Source organism: Chlorocebus sabaeus, chromosome X (genome assembly GCF_047675955.1).
Source record: "Chlorocebus sabaeus isolate Y175 chromosome X, mChlSab1.0.hap1, whole genome shotgun sequence".
NCBI lineage: Eukaryota > Metazoa > Chordata > Mammalia > Primates > Cercopithecidae > Chlorocebus > Chlorocebus sabaeus.
Genome location: NC_132933.1, coordinates 41,738,581 through 41,746,242, shown reverse-complemented (window position 1 = coordinate 41,746,242; position 7,662 = coordinate 41,738,581). Strand labels below are relative to the sequence as shown.

Sequence of the window (7,662 nt, the reverse complement as noted above, 5' to 3'; positions counted from 1 at the left end):
TATTATTATTATTATTATTTTAGGGCCGGGCGTGGTGGCTCACACCTGTAATCCCAGCACTTTGGGAGACCGAGGTGGGTAGATCACTTGAGGTCAAGAGTTCAAGGCCAGTCTGGCTAACATGGTGAAATCCCGTCTCTACTAAAAATAAAAAAATTAGCCGGGCGTAGTGGTGCGCGCCTGTAGTCCCAGCTACTCTGGAGGCTGAAACAGGAGAATCTCTTGAACCGGGGAGGCGGGAAGGTGGAGGTTGCAGTGAGCTGAAATCACACCACTGCACTGCACCCTGGGCGACAGAGCGAGACTATGATTAAATATCTATCTATTTATTTATTTATTTATTATTGTTATTTGAGACGGAGTCTCGCCAAAGCTGGAGTGCTCTGTCGCCCAGGCTGCAGTGCAGTGATGCTATCTTGGCTCACCTGCAACCCCCACCCTCCCTCTCGGGTTCAAGCGATTCTCCTGTCTCAGCCACCCGAGTAGCTGGGATTACAGGCGCCCGCCACCGCACCTGACTAATTTTTGTATTTTTAGTAGAGCCGAGTTTTTGCCATGTTGGCCAGGCTGGTCTCAAACTCCTAACCTCACGTGATCCACCCGCCTCCGCCTCCCAAAGTGCTGGGATTATAGGCTTGAGCCACCGCACCCGGCCTTCATAACATTTTTTCCACAAATAAAATTACATTGTTCCTGAAACAATACACTATTTTGCATAGTCAAGCAGTTTTGCATTTTACTAGAATTTATAAAAACGTTGTCAATGTTTATAATATATCTTCTACAGGGTTTCAACAATGTTACATGATTTTGCAGTGCACAATTTGTGGCAGTGAGAAAAGTTCAGTGTAAAAACATTGTAGCTAAAATAGAGCCAAAGAAACATTAGTAACAGAGATAGATGCCTTGAGAAGAATGATCCCATACTATGTTAACACGGAGCTATGCCAATTTAATTTTGATGGCAATTACTAAAAATGATATGAGTGAGTTTGGTATAAGAGTCACAGTCATTTAAAAATCTCTGAATATTTGTAGTAACCACCAGAAAAATGATAGGCAATAGTTTAATCACGCGTTTACTATCCCTTAGGTCACAGTCAATATCCTTGATCAGAATAAAATTGGTTAACATGATTTCTTGGTTAAGGAAATCCCCATTTGGGAAAATAGGCCCAACAGGGAAATGAAATGAAGGTCAACTGAGGTCCAATTCAGTATTGTTAAGTTGCTATTTTCACTCCTCCAACAATTTACTATTGAGCTGTCAGTCATTAACGCGAGGGGCTACATCTTACCTATCTGAAATTTTGGCTACCAATATAAGGTTATTTTCAGGACCACTGAGAAGGACCATCAGACCAGAGGTTTCCAAATTAGACATGTACCTCCCAGGACATGAACAAGACCATGAAGTATGAGAAGGAAAACAGAAAAACTGTTATTTATATTTTTTATTTCTTTTGCTTTTATTTTTTTACTTTGTTTTATTTTTTAACTTTTATTTTTGGTTCAGGGGTTACATGTGCAAGTTTGTTATACAGGCGAACATGTGTCACAGGGGTTTATTTCTTAAAATTGCTTTATCAAGTTACAATTTATGTACCATAACATTCACTGGCTTAAAGTGTGAAAGCCAGTGGTTTTCAGTATATTCAGATTTGTCCAACTATCATTATAATCTAATTTTAGAACATTTTCATTACTCCACAGATACCTCATTTCTATTAGCAGTCACCCCCATCCCTCCTTTACCTGATCTCCAGGCAACCACTAATTTGCTCTTTCTCTATATATAGATTTTCCTATTCTGGACATTTGATATAAGTGGAATCATATAATTAGTTTTTATGATGGACTCTTTCACTTAGCAGACCATTTTCAAGTTTCATCCATGTTGTAGCATATATCACTACTTCATTGTTTCAATGCCAAAAATATTTAATTGCATGGATATACCACATTTTGATTATCCATTTATCAGCTGATGAAAGCTTGGGTTGTTTCCATTTTGGGGTAGTATGGTTAATGCTGCTATGAGCATTGATGCAAAAAGTCTTTGTTAGTACAAATGTTTTCAATTCTCTTGAGCATACATCCTCAAACAACATGGGGTTTAAGAGTGCTGACCCCCTGCACAGTCAAAAATCTACAAATAACTTTCAACTCCCTGAAAACTTGACTACTAATAGCCTATTGTTGAGGAAGCCTTGCTGATAACAGTTGATTAACACAAACTTTCTATGTGATATATATTATATACTGTATTATTACAATAAAGTAAGCTGGAAAAAGAATGTTATTGAGAAAATTATAAGGGAGAAAAAATATATTTGCTATCATTAAGTGGAAGTAGATTATCATAAAGGTCTTCATCCTCATCATCTTCACATGAGTAAGCTGAGGAGGAAGACAAGGAAGAAGAGGGGTATATCTTCCTGTCTTGGAGTGGCAGAGTTGGAAGAGGTGAAGAGGAGGTGGAGGAGCAAGAACATTCATTGAAACTTTTATTGAAAAAAAAAATCTGCATATAAGTGGACTTGTGCAGTTCAAACTGATGTTGTTCAAGGGTCAACTGTACACCTTAGGAGTAAAATTTCTGAACCACAGGGTAACTCTGTGTTTAACCATTTGAGGAACTACCAGACTATTTTCCGTAACAACTGTACCGCTTTACATTTCTACCAAGAATGTATGAGGGTTTACATCTCTTCACATTCTCACCAACATTTGTTATTTTCCATTTATTTGATTATATCCACCTAATACATGCACAGTGGTATCACATTGTGAGTTTGATTGATATTCCTCTGATGACTAAAGATGTTGAGAACTTTTTCATGTGTTTATTAGCCATTTATATGTCTTATTTGAAGAAATATCTATCCAAATTCTTTGGACATTAAAAAGTATATACTTTGGCCAGGCGTGGTGGCTAAAGCCTATAATCCCAGAACTTTGGGAGGCCAAGGTGGGCGGATCACCTAAGGTCAGGAGTTCAAGACCAGCCTGGCCAACATGGTGAAACCCCGTCTCTACTAAAAATACACAAATTAGCCAGGTGTGGTGGCAGGCGCCTGTAATCCCAGCTACCCTGGAGGCTGAGGCAGGAGAATCTCTTGAACCCAGGAGGCAGAGGTTGCAGTGAGCCAAGATCGCGCCATTGCACTCCAGCCTGGGTGACAGAGCAAGCTTCCATTAAATAAAAAAAAAAAAGTACATACTTCATTATTATTTTTACTATTTTATTTTTTAATTGGAACATAAAATTGTATGTATTTATTATGTACAAAATGATGTTTTTTGTTTTTGTCTTTTGAGACAGAGTCTTGCTCTGTCACTCAGGCTGGAGTGCAGTGGAGCGATTTTAGCTCACTGCAACCTCCGCCTCCCGGGTTCAAGCGATTTTCCTGCCTCAGCCTCCCGATTAGCTGGGACTAAAGGCACTTGCCACCATGCCCGGCTAATTTTTGTATTTTTAGTAGAGACGGGGTTTCACCTTGTTGGCCAGGTTGGTCTTGAACTCCTGACCTCAGATGATCCACCCACCTCGGCTCCCAAAGTGCTGGGATTACAGGCATGAGCCACCATGCCCGGCCCAAAATAATGTTTTGAAGTTTATGTACCCTATGGAGTGACTAAATCTAGCTAATTAACATACACTTTACCTTACATAGTAGTACTTTTTGTGGCGAGAACATTTGACATTCACTCTCTTAGCATTTTTCAAGAATATAACATATTATTGTTAACTATATTCACCATGTTGTACAATAGATCTTTTGAACTTGCTTCTGACAATTTTGTGTTCTTTGACCAACATCATCCCAGCTCCCTCCCGCAACCACCCTGACTCTGGTAACAACCATTGTACTTCCTAGTTCTATGAGATCAACTTTTTTAGATACTTCATTTGAGTACAATCATGTGGTATTTGTCTTTCTGTGTCTGGTTTATTTCACTTAACAAAATTTCCTCCAAGTTCATCCATGTTACTGTAAATGACAAGATTATCTTATTTTTAATGGCTGAATAGTATTCCATTGTGTATATATTCCATATATCCATTCATCTGTTGATAGACAATTAAGTTGATTCCATATCTTGGCTATTGTGAATAATCCTGCAATAAACATTGGAGTGAGTATTCTCTTTTCATGATCTTGTTTCCAATTCCTTTGGCTATATAGGCAGAAGTGGAATTGGCAGATCATATTGTAGCTCTATTTTTAATTTTGGGGGGAATCTCTGTACTGTTTTTTATCATGGCTGCACTAAATTTACATTACCACCCACAGTTTGCAATGGTTCTCTTTTTTCCACATAGTCGCCAACATTTATCTTTTGTCTTTCTGATAGCAGCTATTCTAACAAGTCTTAGGTGATATCTCATTGTGGTTTTAATTTGCATATCCCTGATGATTAGTGATGTTGAACATTTTTTCATATACCTGTTGACCTATTTGCCTGTGTTCTCTTGAGATATATGTATTCAGGCCCTTTCTCCATTTTTATTTATGTATTTATTTATTTGTTTATTTATTTATTTTTATTTTTTGGCCTTCCCGATTTTATTTGGGGCACACCTGGGCGAGGGCCCTGCATCTAGAAGAAGGTATTGGGCTTCTTGGTGGTGAAGCGTGGCTTGTGCTGACGGCGCAGAACCCGGTGGGGCAGCGGGAACTTGACCTTGGAGTCGTGGAACTGCTTAAAGGACGGCGACTGCACTTGCCGGCTGCGATCTTCCTCCACCTTCATGATCTGGATGGAGTGGGCCTGGTCGCAGTGCCGGGCGCTCAAGACTCGGTAGCACTGGGTGACAGCGCCCGCGGTGGTCAGGTGCTGGTATTCCCGATAAAGGTTGTGGATGCGGCTCAGGGAGTCACAGCGCAGCCAGATGCGGAAGTACTTCACCCACAGAAGGGACTTCTCAAACACCCGCCCAGAGTAGGCAATCTCCCCTGAAAACTTCTTCATCTTGTTTAATTGAGATACGAAGTACCAGAAGCTGGACTTTGAGACGACATGATTAGGTGCAAAGATTCGCAAGAGGTAGAGGGGCGGTGTGTGGCATTTCGGGGTGGGCGGGTAGGACCCACTACCTTATACTCTCCTAGTGTGCCCTATGCCTTCAGGGAGTCCTCTCCGAACTCGCCTCCACCCGCAAAAGGGCTTTCCTCGTTTTAAAATCAGATTATTTGTTTTCCTGCTATTGAGCTGTTTTAGTCCCTTTATATTTTGGGTATTAATTCCTTATCAGATATATACTTTGCAAATATTTTCTCCCATTATGTAGGTTGTCTCTTCACTCCGTTGATTGCTTACTTTACTGTGCAGAAGTTTTTCAGTTTGGTGTAATCCCATGTGTCTATTTTTGCTTTTTTTTTTGCCTGTGCTTTGGGTTCATATCCAGAATTCATTGCCCAGACCAATGAATCTTGCTTCAGTGTCATAGAGCTTTTCTGCTATGTGTTCTTCTAGTAGTTTGATAGTTTGAGGTCTTACAATTAAGTCTTTAATTCAATTTGACTTGGTTTTTGTATAATGTGTGAGATAGGGTCTATTTTCATACATGTGGATATTCAGTTTTCAAACACATTTATTGGCAAGACTATTCTTTTCCCATTATGTATTCTTGGCACCTTGGTCAAAAATCAGTTCCTTTGCCCATTTTTATATTGGAGTATTTGTCTTTTTGTTGTTGAGATTTAAGAGTTCTTTGTATATTCCAGCTAGCAGTTTCTTGTATTTAGATTTTTTTCATCTTGTTTTACAACTTCTAATTTTTATCATGTTTTACAATGAACATAGTAGTACAGTAATTAATGTATATTACCTATAACTAAATTTGGGGGTTTGCTCCAGGTTAGGAGCCTGCAGTTAAAAGTCTAGAGACCTCTGCTTTAGACCAAAATGATTGTTTTCCTCTCTCATCTGTTTGGTGTTTGCGAAAAGGCGAAGCCGAGTATGCTAAAGACAAACTTCAGCTCTTACTTCTTGTAGCTACTGGCCTATTGATCTGTACCTGGCAAGGGAAAACTATTTTATGTTATGCTAAACAATTAACACATATTGCTTAGGAAACCCTAAATATGACAAACAAGGAAGGGTGGTTAAAATGTAAGTACTTACTACGTAAAAAAAAAAAAAAAAAAAAAAAGCCTAGCACATAATGACTGCTTCAATAAATACTAACCTAGGTAAACATCATCATTATTTTTATTTTACTGATTATGAGATAAAGAGTCATGTTAAATAATGTTAAGTAACACAGCTAATGAATTGTAAAACTGGGATCTGAATTCAGGTCTGACTGCAAAGCCCATTTTTTCCAATGGGACACTGCGTATTAGTCAAACTACAGGTTAGATTTCTGCAGTGAGTGGGAAGTTGGACTAGATGACTTCTCTTCCAATTCTGAGACATTATGAAAACATTTGATGTAAAGAAGCATTCAGGTCTGTGTCAGTGGTGATTTTCATAGCTTATAAACATCTAGAGGCAAGAACCATTTTGTCTTACTTGTATAAATGGAATTAATAACTGTCTGTGATGGTGATATGCCAAACATTGACTTAAAGCTGATTAATGCAGAGATATAATTATTATTTGGGAATTTTTATTATTGTTTATCTAATAATCAATTAGATTTTATTTATACTTATTATAGTCAGAATGCAAATTTGTATTTATAATACAATTTGTATTTGTACTTATTCAAAGTAGATTTCATTAAAAACCCTGAAAGACAATCTAGGCAATACCATTCTGGACATGGGGAAGGGCAAAGATTTCATAACAAAGACACCAAAAGCAATCGCAACAAAAACAAAAATTGACAAGCGGGATCTAATTAAACTTAAGAGCTTCTGCACAGCAAAAGAAACTATCAACAGAGTAAACAGGCAATCTACAGAATGGAAGAAAATATTTGCAAACTCTGAGTCTAACAAAGGTCTAATTTCCAGCATCTATAAGGAACTTAAACAAATTTACAAGAGAAAAACGAACAACCCCATTAAAAAGTGGACAAAGGGACAGGTGCGGTGGCTCACATCTGTAATCCCAGTACTTTGGAAGTCCCAGGCAGGCAGAGCACCTGAGGTCAGGAGTTTGAGACCAGCCTTGCTAACATGGCAAATCCCTATCTCTACTAAACATACAAAAATTAGCTGGGCATGGTGGCAGGCGCCTGTAATCCCAGCTACTCAGGAGGCTCGGGCAGGAGAATCACTTGAACTCGGGAGGCGGAGGTTGCAGTGAGCTGAAATCATGCCACTGTACTCCAGCCTGGGGAACAGAAAGAGATTCAATCTCAAAAAAAAAAAAAAAAGTATAATAATAATAATCATAAACTGGGCAAAGGACATGAACAGACACTTTTCAAAAGAAGGTGTACATGTGGACAACAAGCATATGAAAAAAAGCTCAATATCACTGATGATTAGAAAAATGCAAATCAAAACCACAATAAGATACCACCTCACACCAGTCAGAATGACTATTAAAATGTCAAAAAATAACAGATGGTGGTGAGATTGGGAAGAAAAGGAAACTTACACTGTTGGTGGGAGTGTAAATTAGTTCCACCATGTGGAAAGCAGTATGGTGATGCCTCAAAGAGCTAAAAGCAGAACTACCATTTGACCCAGCAACCCCATT

At 38.7% G+C, this 7,662-nt stretch overlaps 1 pseudogene; it reads right to left on the bottom strand.

Annotated features, from left to right (window-relative positions):
• Nucleotides 1-4,605: 4,605 nt before the first annotated feature.
• Nucleotides 4,606-5,074, bottom strand: LOC103232496 (large ribosomal subunit protein eL20 pseudogene; annotated as a pseudogene).
• Between the last annotated feature and the right edge of the window lie 2,588 nt (nt 5,075-7,662).